This window comes from Octodon degus, unplaced genomic scaffold, assembly GCF_000260255.1.
Source record: "Octodon degus isolate 3935 unplaced genomic scaffold, OctDeg1.0 scaffold00043, whole genome shotgun sequence".
Classification (NCBI taxonomy): domain Eukaryota; kingdom Metazoa; phylum Chordata; class Mammalia; order Rodentia; family Octodontidae; genus Octodon; species Octodon degus.
Window position 1 is genome coordinate 3,211,635 of NW_004524619.1, and position 22,720 is coordinate 3,234,354.

Below are 22,720 nucleotides of genomic sequence, written 5' to 3' on the forward strand. Positions count from 1 at the left end.
AGGAGAAGATATGAGAAAATCACATAAGCACTAACACAATTTGTAATGAGGGACCTTAGCCCTGCTGTCACAAGTAGATTAACCAGGCCAAAAAATCAGCAAAGAAATCTCAGAACTGAACCAAACCTGTGAATACCTTGACTTAAGATATTTACAGATCGTTTCACTCAACACATCAGAATACACATTCTTTTCAGGGACACGTGGGATGTTCTCTAGAACAGACCACATATTATCCCATGGAACATGGTCAAGTAAGTGAAAAGGAATTGAAAGTATCCCACACAGAGGGCCAGCCAGACAGCTCAGAAGACTAAAATGCATGCTTAGGCAGTGAGACCTGTAGACCCTGTACTAAATACATAAAATAAATAAACTAAATTAAGAAAGTACCTTATACATATTATCAGACCACAGTGCAATGAAATTGGAAATTAATGGCAAAAGAAACCACAAACATAGAAATTAAATAATATCCTCTCAAAAACCAAGGGTTACAAATAAAATTTAAAAATTAAACATCTACAATCAAATGATAATTCCTATACAACAGAACTTATAGGACATAATAAAAGCAGTCTTTAGAGAGAAATCTATAATCGTGAATTCTCATACCAAGAAAACAGAATGAGCTCAAGTAAACGACATAATGTTACATTCTCAAGCTTCTAGATAAAGAAAAAATCAAGCCCAAAGCCTGTAAGAGGGTGGAAAGTATAAAGATCAGAGCAAAAATTAATGAAACTCACACTAAGAAACAATAAAAAGAATCAATGAATCAATATTTGGTTCTTTGAAAGATGAAATAAAACTGATAAACCCTTACCCAACCTTATGGGGAAAAAAAGGAAAAGCAAAATTCAAATTTATGTAATTAAGAATGAAAATAGTGAAATCATTACAAATACTGTGGAAATTCAGAAGGTCATCAAAACCTACAGAATGGATTAAGAAATAAATTCAGAAGGAATTCTGAATGTGAATTTTATCTCTTTCTATTATTCCTGGTTGGAAATTCAAGAATCTTTAGTGAGAAAGAAAACACAAATGAAATGGACATACATACGAATTATCAAAGTTGAATCAAGAAGATTTTAAAAATTCTAAATAACCCAATACCAGTTAATGAAATTGAAAATGTAAATTAAAATTTACCAACAAAGGAAAGACCAAGTCACCATTCACTGACAAATTCTATATGAAATCTAGAAAAAAATCTAATGCTATTTCTCAAACTCATGAATGAAACTAAACGGGAAGTAGAATTCCCTAACTCATTCCTGCAGAGAAGTAGTAACCTGATACCAAAATCAAAGAAAGACCCAATCAAAAATGAGAATTATAGGTCAATCTCCATACAGAATCCCTACAATCTCCCTAAAAATTCTCAATAACATACTAGCAAATAGAATGCAGCAAATCATTAAGAAGATTACACATCATGACCAAGTGGGATTCATCCCAAGAATGCAGGGATGGTTCAACATACACAAATCAATAAATATAATGCATGAGCTAAAGACAAAATCAAACAATGTTCTCAACAGGTACAGAAAAAGTTTGACAAAGTCCAACACTTATTCATGATAAAAACTCTAAAGAAAATTGGAATAGATGGTCTTTTCTCAGTCTGATAAAAGCCGTGTATAACAAACCAATATGCAACACCATATTGAACAGTCAAAAATTGAAAGAAATCTTTCATTGTAAAATCAGGAACAAGACGGGTGTTTACTATTACCACTCTCATTTTATATGGTTCTGGAAACACTAGCCCAAGCAATTAGACAGGAGAAAGAAATAAAGATAGGAAAGGAAGAAGTGAAATTGTATCATTATTTGCAGATGACATGATATGCTACACAAAAGGCCCCAAAAACACCACCAAAAGACTTCAAGATTTAATATTTAAATTCAGTAGTACAGCAGGATACAAAATCAACACTCAAAAATCAATAGCATTGGGGCTGGAGAGATGGCTCAGTGGTCTAAAGCACCTACTTAGAACAAGCTTAGCAAAGCATCAGGGACCGCGGTTCGATCCCCCAGCACCACATGCCAGCCAGCCCCGCCCCCTGGTGGGCTGAGCTGGCCACACACACACACCACACACACACACACACACTCTCTCTCTCTCTCTCTCTCTCTAATAAATAAATAAATAAATAAATAAAAATTTTAAAAAAAAATCAATAGCATTCCTATTCGCAAACAACAAACTCACAGAGAAATTTGGAGCTACTGACTATTCTAGAAATAACTATGTTTTGTTTGCTTCACCCTGCCCTAACACTGCATGCAGTCATTTGATAGAGACCTTATTTACGTATCTTCCATCTTTCTTGTTCACTGGTATCTGCCCAACACACAAGAGATACAAGTAGTTGTGGAATGAAAAGACGCTCTTTGGACCTCGCCTCTGGAGACCATCTCTTCTCGGGCAGCACACTGCACTCATGCAGACTGACAAAGCTGAGTGCAGAAAGCAGAACTCAAACTCATGACTTTAACCTCATTAGCTGATGGCTGCATGTACCAATAAACTGAATGAACAGACTTATCTAACACTTAAAGATAAAAATTTAAAGATAAAAATTCACAGGCTAAATATTGGTTATTTGTTTTAAAATCAACAGATCTACAATCTCTAGAAGACTAGAGTTTGGATCCAACCCAATCCCAACAACTATTAGATTCTTACCCTAAGAAAATATGACAAGCAAGAGTATGTGATGGCCCACTCACCCTTAGCCACCTACGGCGAGACTTACACTGTACTTCCAACACTTGTACAAGAAGGAATGGGCTTCAATTGATGTTCATGAAGCCAAGACATAAAATATAGTGTTGCTCCAAGCACTTCCAAGGAGGCATCCCGCTATCCCATCAAGATGCATCTAAGTGCCTCTTGCACTACACTATGCAATGTTGGGTTACTATTTTCTAGTTTCATATAAAAATGTATTCAAACAAAGACCTATCAAAAAGTGTTAGAAAAATAATGGCTTATACACAACTATGCAGATGTGGGTTGTCTTCCCTTAAAGCCTATGACTTCCCCCTTCTATAGGCCAGGCCACCCCTACAGCAGGACAAGAGAGAAGATGGAGAGGAGACAGCTAAAGTTTTTTACATTTTTTCCAATTTTTTTTTCTGTCATACCTCTTCTTCCTACTCTTAGTAGTGAATACTGAAATGATCACTGGAAGCTGACTATAATTTAAGCTCTAATTATTACTTTATAGTCCTTTAAAAATGCATTGACATGGTTCTTTCAGGTTTTGTTTGATCTATATTACTGTTAATCAAAAGAAAGTATTTTGGGGGCCAGGGAGATGGCTCAGAGGGATAAGCACTTGCCTGGCAAGCACAAGGGCCTGAGTTCAATACCCAGTTCCACAAAAAAAATAAAAATAAAAAAAAGAAAGAAAGAAAGCATTTTTAAAATCATCAACAGTAAGGAGAAAATTGAAATGCAGGTAAGGAAAGCACACCACTAATCTCTAGTCAAGTGTATAACTTGTAGTCATTACATGCCGTGGTCAAGGTTTTGTTACTGCCTTTGGTTGATTTTCCAGATTCTCCACATCAGGTGGGGAATGTTTCAGCTGAAGAGGTCAATCATCCAAAACCAGCAAATCTCATAGAGCTGGCAGAATCCACAAGGGCAGACAGATATTTTAGGAAAAAACCTTCTTGTTCCTTGATTTATTCCATTAACATAGCAGATAGCTCAATGTACCAATCATAACCGATTTACCACAGTAGCAACAAAAGACTCTCGTTGTTTGCCTGCAATCAATTCAGGTCAGTCTTTTTAGAAAATCATCTCCTCCAAGATTATCTATCCTCAGGTCTCAGTCCACTGATTTCACATAGATTATAACAAACTTTGTGGCACAGAGTGCTATGAAATGTAATTGTATTTTTTTCTGATGTTTATACAGTGTGTTCTTGCCCTCAATCTGACTTGACAATAGATCATACTAAAGTCAAACATAAATTCTGATCTGACCCATTTTACCTCTTCTTCATTGATTGTACCAGTGGTTTTCAACTGGGACTGTCTCTCCCTAACCCCCAGGATAGAACATTTAACAGTGTCTTGGGGCATTTTTTATTGCTATAGCTTGGATAGGGACTCACTAATAAGTAGAGACCAGGGATTTTACTGCATTTCCCATAATACAAAAGACAAGTATTCTAAAAGAATTATTCAACCCAAAATGTTAAGGAACCTAAGGGTGAAGCCTCTGGAATATGAATACTCGTATCGGGATATCATTAGAAAACTTGTGCCATCAAAAAGACAATGATTTCCAACAACTATATTATCCTGATCTCTGTGACAAGAACAGACAATTACAACTTTGTTTTTTGAAAAATATGGTTAGCCTGCAGACGCAGGAGCCGGGAGTTCGATCCCCAGGCCTGCTGGGCCAGCCCCACCCCCGGGGCGCACTGAGACAGCAATTGAGACTGGGCTTGGTGGCTTGCCTGTAATCCCAGCTCTTGGGAGGCTATAAACAGGAGGATCACTATGAGTCCAAACTATGCAGTGAGACCCTGTACACCTTATACACCCTGCCCTAAATACAAGAGAAAAAGAAAAAAAAGAAAAGAAAAACATGGCTAGTCTGACGAGAAAAATGTATTTACAAAGTAATATATCCATTTTCATGGTTAACCAACAATCTTGTTTTAAAAAAAACCTACACCCCCAAAAGCACCTCTCTGGGGAAACAACTTTTATCCTTTGGGTCTTTCAGGAATGAAATTACACTTAAAACTTTCCAAAAATTCATGTAAAAAGGTAAAGATTTAACACATCATGCATGCTTCTTTCTTTCTTTCTACTTTAAAAATTTTTTAAACAAGCTGGCAAAAACACAGGACAAACAAACCACAGAGTTTATCAAGCATACACATAGCACTCTTGGTGGTCTGAGAGCCACAGAACTCCACCTTACCCTTGCAATCAGCCTATACCAGGTGCCAAGGTTCACTCAAGAGAACGTCACATTAGGAGAAAGTATAAATAAATCAAAGAGCAAAATGAAAGGCAGGTAATAGGAAACGGAGACAGATCTGCAAAAGGGAAAGGAACTAAGAGATGGGAGAAAGGGGATAAGGAGGAAAGAAGGGATAAAAAATATTCAAATTTGTTACAGTACATGCACCAACTCTTCCCAATGAAATGTGATCATCATATATTGTAAACGTGTACTAGGAGAAATAAAGATTTTTAAAAAGGAGGGCAAACAGTACACACAATATAACACCTCTGAGCCGCACTCATCCAAAAGCTGTCATCACTGGACACCAATCTCTAAATCTCATAGACAAAATGGGACAATGTCCTCTCTTGGGAAAAATTAAGCTATATAATTTTTTAAAAAGTAAAGACTTCCATTATTCTAAATTATTTCAAAAGTTTAGGAAATGTCTTTTTTGCTGTCAAAAATGATAAGTATGAGGAACTGTGTCATTTTATTTCCCAAGATTCCTTAAGTAATTCTGAGGTTTTGCTTTAGAAATGTGGATCAATATTCTACGATCTTTGATCCTATTCTGAGTGCCTCCGACTAGTCAACAGAAGGGCCGTCTTGGATCTTCTGCATAGTAAAGAACCTCTGAACATGCAAAGTTTAGAGCCACCGTGGACCTCAAAAAGTCATTTCAATGTTAATTTGTGTTCCAAACAGGAAGGGTAACTTTGGGCTTTAAGAGAAGTACAGGTTGCAACCACAAGAACCACTGGCAATATTTACACCATGGGCATTCTCAAACATCCCAGATTTCAACTATCCCATTCTTTTGACCATATACAATACAGTATACCTCAGAAATCTCAGAGACTGCCTTCTCCATACAAATTATGCAATAAATTTTTGCTAGATTAAGTTGCCATGATTTGAGATTGAAAATATTTATTACTTTTTAAACTACTGAAGAAGCACATTCTTCCAATACACATTGTATCATAAAACTGAAAAGTTAAAGATTTAAAGGTAAAAAATGAAAATAAATATAAGTATATAAATCTCAGTATTTATACAACTTGGGGTTGAAGAAGGACTTCTGACAGTAACAGCAGGAAGCCATTTACATTTTATTACATTATAAAATCTTTCTCATCAATAAAATGACAAACCAAAGCACAAATAACAAGGCAAAGAAATGTTGAAACAAAAAATGAAAAAGGATTAAGCACCTACATATTCATAGAGTTCTTAGAAGTAAGAGCTCAAAAGAGGAAAAACTGGGCATGGTGGTACAAGCCCATAATCCCAGTATTCAGGAGGCTAGGAAGGAAGGAGACTCTGCAAGTTCCAGACCAGCCCAGGCTACAAAGTGAGCTCAAGACCAGCCTGAACTGCATGTGAGACCCTGTCTGAAAAGAGACAGACAGACAGAAAGACAGACAGAGAACAAGAACTAAGGAAAAAAAAAAAGCAGAAATGCACAATTCAGAGAAATACACAAAAAATTCCAACCAAACCAATACACAGAAATGCATATTAACATTTTTAAAATGTGAAGCAGTGTCCTAATTACTAGTAGGCAAGTAAACTGATAAACTGGTCTTTCTATAGACAATTTGGCTACATTATGAAAAGATTTCCAAATGTATTTCTCTTAACTCAGCAATTCCACCTTCAGGGTTTATTCCAAAGAAATAATAGGAAAGGCTCATATACATGCATGAACAATAATGCCATATACATTATTTATAATATTCATTTTAAGAAAGAATGCTCCATGGGCTGGGGGTCTTTGTCTCTATTATCATCCTGTAACAGGGACCAAGAAGCTGCACTTGCAGGTGTCCAGTGGGTTGCCAAGCAGGATTAAGGCTGGCCTCTCTGTCACTGTTTTGCATTCCTCCTTTATGACTTTAAAACTTCAGGTCAGATCCCTGTTCGGCTCTTCTTCTTCTTTTTTTTTTTTTTAATGCGGAACCGGGGATTGAACTCAGGCCCTTTTGCTTGCCAGGGAAGCGCTTATTCCACTGAGCCATCTCCCCAGCCCCCTGTTCGGCTCTTCTTGTAAGCATGCTAATCATGTAAAGCAGCGATGGCGAAGCTTTTAGAAGCCTAGTACCCAAAGCACAACCTCAAACCACTTATTTATCACAAAGTGCCAACACTGCAATTAAATCTGAACACTGAGCTCTTACTGTAGAAAAAATATACTCAGCTCATGTGGCCACAGAGAGGGCTCCGCATGCCTGCTGCAGCACGCTTGCCACAGGCTCACCACCACTGACTTGCTTAGCCTGAGGACAGTAAGACAGGAGTGACTGCTTTTCAGGACATCGCGTGCCAGCTCCTACGCTGTCCAGTTCCTCAGCCTTGGAGCAATGTGGAGAAGTCCTCTATCATTATCTTCAATCTGCAGCCACTGGAGGGTCCAGCATGAGCAGAGCCTCACAGACCATCTCATGATGTGCTCGCCCAGCCAGCAGAAGTAACTACTCCATGAGATCGGAGGCTGCTCCCTTCAACTGTCTCATGATGGGAACCAAACTGCAGCCTCAAGCAATGTAGAGCCACCAGAACACCTGAGGTACCAGCCCTGAGACACTGATCGCAGGTTGGTGTTACCTACACTGCGAGCTATGCAGACTCCTCAGCCATGCAAAGCCTCAGCCCTTCCTGTAAAACACCAAAGCTTTAGGCAGCTCCTTGGAGACACCTGTCTGCCCGTCCCTGCGTTGCTGCACGGAATGAAGCTCTTTCCTCCTTTCACCACTGCTCATCTCTTTGACTGGCATTATGGGATGGCTGACTGGCCAAGCCTGGTCTGGTGGAACCCCCAGAGCTGGTAACATTCCCACAATGCTGAATGCCTACAGTTCCACCCTCTTAATGGCTCTTTAATGCTTCTTTCCACCCCCACTTCCACCATCAGTTCACCTCCCACTTGGATTACTGCAACAGCTTCCTAAAAAGGATCTCATCCCTTTCTAGTTCATTTTATATCTGACTGTCAGAGTGAGATTTTAAAAACACAAGTCAGGTAACCTTACACTTCTCATAAAAAGCCTTAGGTCCAAACTCCTTAAAACTACATACAGTACGATTCCTGGCTGGCTGCGCTGAGACAACGGTTGCAACCCGGCGTGGTGGCGGTGCGCACCTGTAATCCCAGCACTTAGGAAGCTGAAAAACAGCAAGGATCACTTCAAGTCCAATCTGTGCAGTGAGACCCTGTAGACCTGTACTGAATAATTTTTTTTTAAGTATCAGAAAGGTTTGGAGGAGTGTGGGAAATATTTATGAAGCCTTAAAAGATACATAAATACTAAAATAAATACAGCATTGCTACTTCACTGACACTTATCACAGAGGTGTCTGGAACGTAACCTCTACGATAAGTGAGACCACTGTATATCCTGACTCACCTGTCTTATCCATGTTTAAATTATTTTTATAGGGACAGAACTTTCCATGCACTTTTTTATAACTTAGAAAATCAAAGAGGACACAGGAAAAAGTCTAAAAAGAGATCAAATAAAAATTAATTAGCATGGTTTCTTTTCTATTCCACAGTAACTATTCCAAATTCAAGTCAACTAAATGAGGCTGTTTCTGTGTTTATGTGCCAGACACGATCTCATGAGTTCCTATTCTCATCTAGCAAAATAACCCAACTTAATACAAAATTTACTAAACAATTTCACGACTGTCAGTGTTAAAAAAAAAAAAAAAGCACTCCACAGGAAGAAGTAAACACAACCTCCCAGAACGGAGATTGAGGAATGGGAACCCAGCAAAAGGAAGAGCATTCTGGGCAGGAAGCATCAGGAGTAAGGACTGCTCTCACCCTCCACCCCGTGACCTTATAGAGGAGCCAGTGGCTCAACTTCCCTAGAATATTCATCTCAAAATGGAGTAATCAGGTAGACACTGGAAGTAAGCAAAAAAAAAAAAAAAAAGGAGATAAAGAGGGCTCCAAGGGTATCTTGTGGGCCTGATAAAGAATGTCATCAACTGACACAGGAACTACAGCAGGAAAAATCAAGAATAACACTTGGGACATGCTGGGTTTCAGGCTGTAGAAGAGCCAGACAAGACCTAAGAAAAAAAGTGAGTTGTATTTAGAAGAGATGACAAGGTTCACAGATCTGAATAGTCTCTGACAGTTTACAGAAGAATCACTTGTTTACTACTTTCAATTCGATTTCTCAGAAAGGAACAGAGGCTGAAGCTGTATCAAAGGAAGAAAACAATGAGCTGTGGTAAAAGCCCTAGGAATTTAAGAAAACAGGACACTACAGTTCTTGTATTTAGAGCGACTTTGATCAAAACAGAGAAGATGATCAGCAAAAGTCCTATTCATACTTTTGCTGGACTATAGCGCTACAGACAGAATAAATAATAATTAGGAGGCTCAAACACAGTTGTTCCCAATATTGGCTCTTCCCTGCAGCAGCTGAGAGAGGCCACTATTTTCTCTAAGCCACAAGAATGTATGTACTTGGAGCACTCCCTCAAATTTGGGTTTTCTCCCATCTAGTCATGAAATCTTGACTGTCTTCAAAATGAGGGAAACAAAAAATAGGAACACAGGGAGGTACTTCCTCAAGTCCAATGGAGAAACAATCAAATGCTTACTCTCACCCATATTAAGTATTTTTTGAACTGAAAGAAAGGAAATGAACTATAAAGAACATTTACCACAGACAAGCACTGTTCTAAGTCTCAAGAGAAAGAAGACATTCCGGGCAAATTCCGGCTATACAAATACCACTCTAAGTTACAGAGTCATATGACTCTTCTGTGTCCTTTGGCAAGTCATTTCCCAGGACACTTCTCCGACTACAGACTCTGCCTTCCAGAGGTGGCTGGGAGCCCATACAAAGGTAACATAATGCAGCCGAAGTGTCTCGGAAGTGCAAGCAAGCCCCAAGGACCCCTGGCTACTTGCAGACACCCTACAGTATCTGAAATGCACGTCAGCTGCCCTTCCACTCCCTGGATTTGGGCGCCGAGTGCCACCTCATATGCAGCTCCTGTGTCCAGAAGAACACAGCAGTTTCTCCATCTCAGGTGTAGCACTTACCTTCTCGAGGTCGCCAAGATTTAGGAATAGTGGAAGTTTCTCCTGCCTAGTACAGGAGTCTAGGAAGAAGAGGCTTTTGCTACCCCTGGTCCGAAAAACAACTTTATGACCAGCCAGCAGAAAAGACAAAGAAGCTGGCAAATAGATCTGTGCACAGAGATATGAGGACAAGAACCACGAGCGAGAGATCAAGACAGATCTGGAGACTCTTTCTTTTTTCTTATGACTGCCCAATGAACCAGAATTTCAAGGTGACTCCCTGTGGTGTTTGTGAACTTTACAAACATGCTCTGAATCTTGCCTGTCTTTCTAAGAGACTTCTCTTCTTGTCTTTTGGGGTTGGAAAATGTTTCCTTTATGGAGAGAACACCAGAATGAAACCAAGTTCCAGAAAACTACAAATCTCAATTCCAGCAGCCTGCACTCTCTGAGGCAATCCTAGCACAGAGCAGCCTCCTTCCTGGCCCCCAGCTCTCCTCCCTCCCTGCCTGCCTTCCCACGGGTTTTGCATTTCTTTTCAACTCCCACCCCTTGCTTACCTTCACCACCTCCATCTCTCCTGGTCTCCTACCCTAAACACTTCAACTCAAGCCTCTCCTGTCTTTTTCCTTTAAACCTGTACTCAAAAACCCTCACATCTCCAACCAACAATCCTCCCTATCCCATTCACAACTAATTAAGAAACTTGTGAACTCACAGCCTCCCCTACTGCACCTCCTACTCACTTCTCAAACCATCCTTCTACTGCAGTGGATTTTTGGGAATCCTCATTTTATGTGCTAATGTCACCCAATATTAACCGAGCACGTCTATAGCAGCCATGATACTCTATTTGCACACCCTGGTAAGAGCAGCTTCTACAGTTACAGAGGGCCTTTAAGAAGTAAGGTAATACGTCCAGTGCCACATAACCTGTGACGAGGCAGAGGCAGAGGCAAGACAAACACAAGCTCAGATCCTAAGCCCAATACTCAACCAGTGCAGCTTCTGCCTGCCCCAGCATCCCACAGAAGCCTTTCACCTGCTGTACCTCCTCTCAGGGACTGCTCTTCCTTGGTGCACCCTTAAACAGACATTCCCAAGTTCCATCCTTGACTCCTCATTCCAGAGGTGCTGTCATCCAGGCCTTGGCCTAAGTTACTACACACTAGAATGTAAAAGCAACCTCTCCAGCCCGTCTGTGAACTGATACCTCCAGAGCCATCTCGGCTTCAGCAATTCCAACATGGACGCAGCTCATCGACCTACCTGAAAGTTAAGTGTTGCTTCAGAATCCTATGGCACTAACCATACTGGGTTGTAGTTACTGGTATTTGTCTACATATCTTGTGAATTATGACTGCCTTCCCAGTACCTAACAAGGAATTAGCATGAGGCAGACACTCGGCAACTGTGAAGGTAATGCAGAGACTTTGGCAAGCCTAGCTACGTGGCCTCCAGAGTCCTCAATTTCCCCACTTGGAAAGGGGCAGTCTGAATGGAATGTTTCACTCTGAACCTGTGATTTTCAAAAGGGATTGTGGTCATATAAGCTAAAGCTTCATGTTCTCCCCTTGGTAATTCACATTAGTACATAAAAAATTCTGACACTCTCCTGTTGTTTAAGTAAGGGTTTCAAAAAGTTACTGACCACAGCATGAGTGGAGCCCCATGAGGTGCACATTCTGGCAAGCAAGACACCACTGATGCTGTGGTGGCTATGTGGAGAAGGCACTCCTTCCATCTAATGGCAATGGCCAGACGTACTGCTCAACATCCTACAATGCAAATTAACTGAGACACGGTGAGGTTAATACAAGTTACCTTTGGCCTCTACAAGAAGTGCTCAAAGCTGTGGCCTTTAGCTTCCAGACACATATTAGTACAGCAAACTGCTAAAGTGTGTATACAATTATTTAGCAGATTCCATTTTGTAACATTATAAGAAAAACATAACTAGGAAAATGTACTTTATTTGGTTCTAGCTATTAAAAAAATGTGACAGTTGATACCATAATATACAATCAAATGTCTTCCAAGAATTCTATGAAGGGTTTAACCCAATTCTTTAAAAAAAAAAAAAAGTACAATAAAGAGATAATGATTTTATTTAAACATTTTATTTCAGTGAAAAATAAAAATAGCCTCTTTAAATTTTATTTTGCTTGTGGAAGAAGGAAAAGAAAACTAAATTGTTGCAAGTTTAATACACATCAAAAATAAGATGGGTAACTACCTAAGAGCAATATCAAATTGATTTTTTTCAGTCACCTCCATTCTTCCTTTACCTTAATCCATGTTTTGATTATGATGTTTTGCTAAAGCAATAGTCTCATTGCTGTATTAAAACAGGTTTCATCTCCAAATAGTACCAGAGTATTTTAAAATATTCAGTAATAGTAATACTGATGACAACAACTGTTGACACTTATTGAGCAGCTGGGCAGTATTAGGCATACACGATCTCATCTAGGAACATCCTGAGTTAGATACTACTATTAGACTCATTTTACAGAGGGAGAAACTTAAGTTTTTCAAAAAACTTCAGTCCCTAAAATGACACTACTAGACTAGGAAGTAGCAGTCCCCCCATGCATGTCTGCGCTATACTATTCAATTATAAATAATGAATTTTTCTGTTGGTTTGAGAGCAAATTAAAGCTGATTAAACAGAAATGCCAGCTATCACGAAGAATCAGCAAAAGACTTAATTTGGATGAGCACAGCAGTAACACTGAGAGCCCTGAGAGGGGAATCAAAAGAAGGCAATGGCAACTATTTTCATGGAGACACTTTCTCTGCAAATTATTAGCATGTAAACCATTTCACTTACAGAAGTGCGGATTTATAAAGTCCACTCTTCTGCTTTGTGAATGTGAAGCAGCTGTCTCAGTAGCAGACTGGGCTGCTTTAGAGAACAACTGGCTGTTCTTCCAAAATTAAACAGTTATCATATAATATATCAATCTCCACTTCTAAGAAAGAAAGTGGAATGAAAACACATGTCCAAACAAAACCTGAGCACAAATATTCATAGAAACGTTATTCAGAAAACCAGAAGGTAGGAATAACCTGCATGTTTATTAGCTGATGACTGAATAAGCTCTAGAACCTCCATACAATAATTTGTTATTAAGCCACAAAAAGGAATTTAAAGTACTGGTGTACACTGCAACACGGATAAATCTTTAAAACATTATACGTGAAAGAAATCAAGTAGAAAGGCTGTATCTTACAGAATTCCATTTACATGAAATGTGCACAACAGGCAAATTCAGAGAGACAGTATGAAGTAAACAAAGATATTAAGAATGATATAAACCATTTGTTTACACAATATGTTCCTATAGATACAATGTTTTGAATATTACTTATATATCACTTATATATTACTTTGATAACACAAATCTGGTTGCCTTTTAGCTTTTAAAAAATGTCCAGTTTTCAGAAATACACACAAATAATGTGCCGTACGAAGGAAAAAAAAAGGTATAACCCTTGCCCAGAAAAAAATATGCAATTAACAAAACTGTGCCTGATGAAGCCCATGCATTGGATTCACTCCACAAAAACTATTTTAAATGTGCTAAAAGCACTAAAGCAATAAACTAAATAAAATAACACAAATGCTTTCTCATCAAATAGAGATCATTAACAGAGAAAAATGATTTCTTAAATAGGAGCAGAAATAAAAACTCTAGAGTTAAAAAGTAGAATAACTGAAATGCAAGTTTCATTGGAATAGTGATGGTGAGCCTTTTAGGGCTTTCAATGATACCAGCAGCCCGTTGTGGCACATGCGCGGTAGGTTCACCGCCACTGTAAGGATCAGTAGTAGCTTGGAGCACACAGAAAAGAGAATCAACGAACTTGAAGATAGGCTGATTGAGGCTATCCAGTCTGTGGGGCAGGAATGGAGACAAATGGGACACAGTATAAGAGATCTGTGGGATACTAACAATCACACTAAGAGTCTAACAGAACACACTGTGCATAAGTCAGCTGAGAAGTGGGTACTGTGGCACAATTACTAAGACTATGTGCCCAAGACACTTAACATGAAAAGGACCCACAACAGGCAGAAATCCAGGCCTCCACAGGTACAAGCCCGGACACTCGGACACTCGTGGTGGCCTTTAGATTCCTGCTTCCGGGCTGCTCTCCCGCTCCTTTCACAGCTGTGTGCTCCTCCCTGCTCTTCCCCACTCCTCTCTGCCAGAGCATCTGACATGATAGCCATCCCTTCCCTCCCCCCACTGCCTTTCAAATCACTTACACGGAGTGAAGACTGCCTTCTCTCTCCAGCAGCAGACCAAGGGCCGAGAATTCTGTCACAGGTATTGTAGAGTCTAATCTGCCCTGAAGGTCCAACATAAATCTCATTTTAATCACTGTACGGAAAGGTGGGAAGGCAAAGTATTAATGGATGCCTTGACAGAGGGCAGGTGAGGCAAGGGCTCTGGTACTGAACACTGCTGCATTTTGATTACTCCCTTTTGAGGCAGCATATTTTGTAGTCTTCTGTAAAACATCAACATTTTCATTTTAATTATGGCGGGCTAGGAAAAGATTCTGCAACCATTATTAGGAAATGTCATTTGCCTGCTGTCAATTTTGTTGATATACAGACAGAAGTGTAACTATGGGAAACACTCAGTTGGGACCCAGTGCCATTCCTGAGCCCTCTGCTGAACATTTTAGACTATCAACAACGAGCGGACAGGACTGCGCAACCATTTCATTGGTGGAATATGAGATCTCTGAAATTTTTCAAAAAAGACAATGTGTTATCAAAGGAAGTTCTAGCCACTTTGACCAGTATGAAGAGATTTCAAATCTTTAAAGCTAACACTTTTTAGACCTTTATAAAATTCCAGAATCATTTTAAAGCTTTGAGGGGCACTACTTCTTAAAATGTTTTGTTTATTATTCACTATTACAAACTCTTGACTGCACTATTGAATTTTAAATCCTAAATAAGTTTTAATTCTACAAAAATCTGCAAAGCAAATTTTTTCTAGCAGTAAAGATTTTACTTTGTATGAATTAATTTTAAAGATGTATAACTACTAAAAAGTATAAATTTTCTTCCTACCTTGACACAGATTATAAGTAGCTTTTGTATGTTTCATTTCTTATAGTTGCATGCAACTTAATTTTTCTTATTTTCCTCATGTTAAAAGTATGTATTTCTTACCAACCTACAAAGCATCCTCAACATTTTTTTCCCACAACTTCCAAATAGTTTCTTGGATGAGAGTCTTCCACAAAGCTATTTTAATATTTCCTGTATCCTTAATTAGAGAACAGTTCTATCTGGACCCTTCATAATCAAATTCTTTCTTGACTGAATAGCAGAAAGGGGCAGTTGTAAAATTAATGCCATATATATATATATATATATATATGTATATATTTGTAAAAAAAATCTTGTGTTTGTATATGAAAATTTTTAAAATAAATTTTAATAAATAAAAAATTATTTAGGAAAGCACAAGTTGTAGTGAAAGGACAAGCAGAAAAAATTGCAAATTCATTTCATTATAGATGTAAAACTAAACCACCATAATTAAAGAATTACAAAATTATGAAATGAGTAATAATATTGTGAAAGTTTGGAGCCTTGTTCTCTAAAATACACCATAATTCTACTTTGCATTTTTCTAAGACACAAGCAGCAGTACCTCTCCTGTTCGTCTCATATTCATCCTCACCCAGCCTTTGACGAACACTGAAAGCCTGGTGAAACAAGATCCCCTCTCAGGGAAATCTAGATGCAGTTTTCCTCAAAAGACTATTCCCAGCTCATGTTTTCAATGATTTTACCCTTTCCTAGATATCCTATCAGCTCACCAAGAATAGGCCTGAGATTCACCAGAAAGTGTCTGACACAAGTAAGAAAGACTCGTCTCCAATTCTGATTCCTTGCTTCCCATATTTAAAGGTTCTTACATGACTAAACTAAAGCAAAACAGTTGGCTTGGCCCTTGTTATTTAGGAGACACTCTCTTCAAGACACTTTAATGGAAAACAGCACATTTTAAAAGAGAACACTCAAAACATCTCACTTGCGAAAGTTTCCCTTAGTTTACCATACAGCAAGTATAGGTTGCTATAAATACACACTTACAAAGCAAAAATCTCTGCTCTCTGCCTTTGGGAAAATTTACTGTATGCGAGATGCCGACAAATAAGATAAAATATATAATATTTAAAGATGCTTTTAGGGTCTGCGTAGAGATGGTAATTACACCTCAAGGCACTGGGTTCATCCCCAGCACCACACAACCCCCCAAAGAGGATATGTTTTCATCAAAATATTAAATGCTTCTTAAAAAGTGGCCTTATCTGTTCATCTGGATACATTTTCTAATTCAAATGTTAAGTAGAGGTGCAATATAACTTCAGTGTTACTTTCCACAATAAACTTCTTCAAAAGGACCAGAAAAGGACTAGGGAGATAACTTGGCAGTCTAAGCATCTGGCTGGAAAACCCGAAGACCCAGGTTCAATCCCTGGTACCACATGCCATGCTGGCCTCTGACACTGGGCATGGTAGTGCACGCCTACAATTCCAGAGCTGGGGAAGCTGAGACAGGAGGATCACTATGAGCCTAAGCCATGTATCAGGACCCCGTACCAAAGAACTAGCAAATAAGAAGACTAAGAGAGGGGGCAGAATAAAGGTAGATTATAAACAAAGGGTTACCAAAACACATTTATAGATTGTCATTTAGTTAAGATACAGTGGTCATTATACAGTAAACTCTTATTTATTTATAGTGGATGGCCTCCTGTTAAATAAGAAGTCTGTTTTTAAACAAGAATAAAAATATGTAAAATACAGAAGCTGGGCATAGCAGTGTAAACCTCTAACCCTAGAGCGTAAGGGGCTGGGCCAGGAAGATCTCAAGTTCTACCTGGGAACATAGTAAAAACTCAATATAAAAAAAAAAATTACCAAAAGATTGGGGTATAGCTCAGTGGTAAAGTACCCCTGGTTTCAATTCTCCAGGGCTACAAAATAGCACTGCCACTTCTGCACATGCAAGCACCCTCCACCAGGCTCAACAACATCCTCCCCATCCTCAACAACAGCCACTTGCAGGGCTCAGAGCACTGGCTCTTGCATACACGATCAGTCTCTCAGTCTCTCTCTCTCTCGTTTTCATATCTGCTTTTTAAATTTTTTGTTGATCTTTGCAACTCAGCTTCTCAATCATGTAATCACAGTAAGTTAAAAATTAATTTATAGTATATGTAAACAAAACCTGTAGCAGTTAATGTAGTATTGATGCCTTAATAGATCATTATTAAAAAGAAAAACATGAAAATTTATGTATCTAATAAATGTAGTATTAATAAGTTAAATGGCATTCTGAAGCAATCCAATCAATAATCCAACTGTCTCCTTGCTTCTTTTTTCTCATTTTTTCCTGTGATGTTGGAACTGAAAGGCTTCGCCAGCACCTGGAACCCATAAACTCGAGATTCACATACCTGTTTTCACCTTCATGGCAACACTGCGGAAGATCCTTCACAAATAACAAAATAACCAAGCTACAAATGGTGGGGTTATCAAAATACTGTGGACACATTATTTCATTTGCCTAAAAACACATGGCATAATTGCATGATTTTCATACATCTTTAGAGGCCAGGTAGGGAACTGGGTTAACAAAAGTATAGTCTAAAGATTAAATCCTAGACAGGTGCTACAGATAAGGCAAAAATAAGGGTATTCATTATTTAAAATTAACGGGGCTGGGGAGATGGCTCAGTGGAATAAGCACTTCCCTGGCAAGCGCAAGGGCCTGAGTTCAATCCCCAGTTCCACCAAAAAAATAAATAAATAAATAAAATAAAATAAAATTAGCCTGCATGTAAGCCCTGACCTTATAACTTTCAAGAAAGACTTCCAAAATCTATATTCACAGAATCTTTTTGGTAAGGAAGCCGAGGAAAGGACCCTTATTCATAGGCCAATACCTGAGGTGATTCTTTTTCATTGTGAATAACATACATACAGGGAAACATTCTCAAGGAGATTCCAGTAAAGGTCAGTTATAAAAGTATATACTTCCTGAAAGGCAAATATATGAACTACAGAATGCCTTTTAAAAGGGCTAAGTATTAAAAGAGCTAAGCATCCAACTTAAAAAGTCAGAAAAATAGCAGAGATAATAAACTAAATAAAAAGGAAAGAAAAATGATACAGGAAATAATAAAGATAAAACCAAAAGCTGATGAACAGAAAAGGAACAGAGTAGAACAATACTAGAGATCAATAAAACCACAACCTGACACTTTAAGAAGACTATGAAGCTGTTAAAGAGTCTGGCACACCTTCACAACAATAACCAAAGAAAACAAATAATAGCCATTAATGAAAACAGAAACATAACTATGCAGTGGTCTGAAAAAGGCAAGAGATTATGACCAACTCTACGTCAATAAATCTGAAAACTCAAACAAAATGCACAAGTTCTTAAAATTTTATAGGCATACTGTACAAAAATAATGCAGTGTCTGCACTCCAAACTATTAGTACACAGAGGCATTACTAAAACTCAGAAAAGTAAGTCTCAGAACCATAATTATACTATTTCCTATTCAATTATCATTCAGTAATTTGGATTCTGGCTCCAAATGAGTGCAATTTAATTTTGGAGTTCAAATAAATAAAATTAACAATTGTCACAAAAACATTTCTAAGTACGATCATTGGTAAATATTCTATTAGACTTCTGTAACTTTTTAAGTAATTTACTTAATCCAGTTTTTCTAAAGTATTTCTATTTAACTTTTGGTTAATACAGGCTTCTTTATGTTGCCAAGCATAGAGAGATTAAGATTTATAAACTTCCTGAAACTTCACCAAATGACCCTTGCACTCCTATAGTTAATATTAACTCTGAGCTGTCATATTACTACCTTACTACAGGGCAAAGAAGACCACAAAGAGCAACAGTCAGAGAGTTATATAGGCAGAAGAGATTTAAGCCCTGGGCTTTACAGATGAAGAAACTGATCCAACAAGACAGAACAAGGTGAAGTAATTTGCCTGAGTAGTAATAATGGCTTAGTCTTTTTCCTCCAACTCAAAGCTATGTAACTTTTACCTGTGGAACATAACTGTGTCCATTCTTTTTACTACTAAAGTAATACAGAGCTCAAACATCAATACGCATCTCTCTCTGTGAAATGCTATTGAGAGTCAGGACAGCTGTTGTGTTAAAAAGCACTTTCACACATGATCTAAGGAGACTTCCTATTTGGCTTTTAGATTTATCTATTATTCTTTTAAATCAACTGCACTTTCATATATAAAAGTTACATCATAAGTAGAAAAAGAGGAAATTATGACATCATTAAGACCCAAAGTTAAACTCTGTGACTAGCAAAGTCTGCTCTAATTATCAATGTACAACTTAAGTAGTTTTCAATAGCTAACTACTTAATTGATGAGATTTGTCATATAACTTATCTTCCTAGTTTAAATCCCTTGTTGATTATCAAGTTCATGGTGATAATTTTCTCTTCCTTACAGCACCCTGGTACAACCGTAGAGCTTTATTTTCGCTTCTCTGACAAAGGAGATGAACCAAGTCTGAGATGAATAGTTCTCCTCTGACTTATGGAGTTATGTAAATTATACTGGATAGTAATACACACAAGGTAAAGGGAGGATATTCAGGACTCATCCAATTTGTTTCTACATTATGCTAAATTTTAAATAATGAGACAGTTGAATGATTCACGTAAGAGAACAACAATCAGATGCTATGAAATAGAAACATCAAGATGACCGCAGGTTCCTTGTTATGTAAGTTCCAAGATGAACGCCATAAGGTCCCCCATCCTACAGGGTCTTTTTCATGTGAACCTGCCACTCCTTCATCAAAAGGGAGGTCCCTATTCAATCCCTCTTCTTAAACTGGGGCTGGGCAATGATTCAATTGTAAGTAAAGAACCAGTGGAAGTGACTCAGTGCAACTTCTAAGGGTGGGCTAGGAAAGGCCAGACTGCCTCCACCTGTTTATTGCGAGACTCTCTGTAGGGGACACTCAATACCTGGGGTCCTCATGTTGCACAGCCACAGACAGGCACTCTGCTTGGCACTGCCAACTGAATCCAACCTTTGCATTATCCCCAGAGGTGCCAACACATAAATGACAAAACCATCTTGGAAGTGAACCCTCCAGCCTCAGCCCCAGGGCATCTGCACCACCCTACCCAGTTGTCTCAGATAAGGACCCAGACAACAAGAAGTAGAAAACAGCCACCCCTAATGTGCCTGTCCCAACTGCCAACCCACAGAATTCACAATTGTAAAAAAATGGCCATTGTTCTGTGCCCCTAATTTAGAGGTGATTTGTTTCATAGTTTATATATAACTAGAAGAGAGCATTTTGGCTAAAAATGAACAATAATCAGAAAAGGGGAAAAATATTAAAACTCTTCATTACTGCTATGCCTAGTAAGAGAATGAACTCTTTTATCTATTGGCTATGTAGCCAGGTACAGCAGAAAAATGAAAAGACCTTTCAGACCTGACCCTAGCTGAAATGAGATAAATCCACTCGTACACAGAGGATGTATGTCCTTCACAAATGGGAGCACATTGTATGCACATCTGGATGGTGAAGGACAGAAAGGGGTTATGCACCAGGAAAAGGCTGGGCTGAGGAAGGAAGAGCCTTTTATAGCATAGCTATCTCATTCTTCAGTTACTTCCAGGCAACCTAGTGAGGAAACTGTAAGTCTCCAAGGGGCTCCTGAGACAAAGAACACAGGCAAGGAAAAGGGGAGAGGAAACAGAGAATGCAGAAGTCATTCCTTCATTCTCTGATGACACTGGTAACAGATGACCACAAAAGAAGAACGCTTAAGATAATTTACCATATGGCTTTCAATACCAAAGAGGAAAAAAAAATAAGTATTTTAACTTTTATCTTTCAAATTATGTTGCTAAGACATGTGTATTTTAAGTTTCTTTAAGTAACTGATGTCAAAATAATTCCAAATATTCATCATCAACTTTGTTTTCCTCTGAACTGAGGAAGTAGTCATCACAGTTACACAAAGCACATAACATCTGATGCCTCGCTACCACTGGCTCCTTATATGAATGGTGTTGATTTACTCCTTTTAGATTCTTTTAACATACCAGATGCTTTTGAAGGTAGCTATTCCTCAAATTTGATAGTAAATTAAAGTACCAAGCTCTAAAATACAGTACATTTTTCTGTTAGAAAAAAATTAAGGGAAAGCTTTCACCCTTGACATCCTTCTCCCCTACGGGCTACTTCATAAATTTCCCCTTTCCAACACTACAAAAATACACCTTTAGCAGGCACAGGAATTAGTTCACTTAGAAGCTCACTGGCTCTACCACAGTCTAGCACTCAACAAGGAATATTAAATATTCTTGAACAAAATGTGCAACTACTGGTTAAAGGGAAAATATTTGATTATCCATGGTTTTATTTATTTTATTTTATTTTTGTACAGGGTGTCACTTCGCAGTTCAGACTCATAGTGATACTCCTGTTTTCAGCCTCCCCGGTGCTGGGATTACAGGCGAGTGCCAACATGCCCAGACTTGGTCACTGGTTCAGCATGTCTGGGGGCATGGCCGGTGTGGCATGTGGTACGGGGGATTGTACCCTGGTCCCTGCGCTTGCGTGAACAGGCGCTGAGTCCACTGAACTATCTCACTGGCCCATCCATGGTTTTAAAAAGCTGAATAATCTTAAACCACATTTTTCATCCTTCCTCATGTTTTTCTGTTCTCAGCAGGGAAAGCTTTTTAAGCCAACTGTAGTCCTCTTAACTCTGGTTCTATGTATTAGACTGTCATCTGCAAAAAATGAAAATATTTTCAGTCAGATCAAAACAAAGAATGCCTTTCAAGATTATAGGTCTTTACTAAGCATGCTTTGATTTAATTAATTAAGAATATACATGGGGGCTGGTGAGATGGCTCAGCGGTCTAAAGCACCTACTTAGAACAAGCTAAGCTAAGCAAAACAAGGGGACCGTGGTTCAATCCCCCAGCACCACATGCCAGCCCGCCCCGCCCCCTGGTGGGCTGAGCTGGCCACACACACACACACACACACACACACACACACAATAAAAAAAAAAAAATTTAAAAAAAAAAAAAAAGAATATACAGACTTACTTAGATGTTCATGAATCACTTCCTGGGTTGTGTGCAAGTTGTGCCTGAACTGCCTTCACAGTGTTTGCTCCAGCATTACCAGCTTCTGAAATGTACGCTGAATGGTGTCCACACTCTCCCTAACCTGCCCTCCTGTCCCTTCTCTCTCCCTTTCACAAAGCTGTTAAGCTGGAGAAGGGCAGACACAGAAAGGGCATCAGCCTTTTCCCTATACCAAGCCTTGCCTGACAGAACGCCAAAATAACCTCTTAGAAATAATCAGGGCCAGCGAGATAGCTCAGTGACCCAAGCACTTGCTTAGGCAAGTACAGGGACCAGGGTTCGATCCCCGGCCCTGCCCCTGGACATACTGAGCTGGCCACCAAGATTCAGCATGGTGGTGCATACCTGTAATCCCAGCACTGGGGAGGCTGAAAACAGGAGGATCACTACAGTCCAAGCTCTGCAGTGAGACCCTATACCAAATATAAAAGAATCAGAATTTCC

General features: G+C 38.8%; 1 protein-coding gene across 2 annotated transcripts in view; it reads right to left on the reverse strand.

Moving 5' to 3' along the window:
* Positions 1 to 22,720, reverse strand: part of Plcl2 (phospholipase C like 2) — a 217,857-nt gene that overhangs the window by 164,685 nt on the left and 30,452 nt on the right. The gene's annotated exons all lie outside the window — the stretch shown is intronic.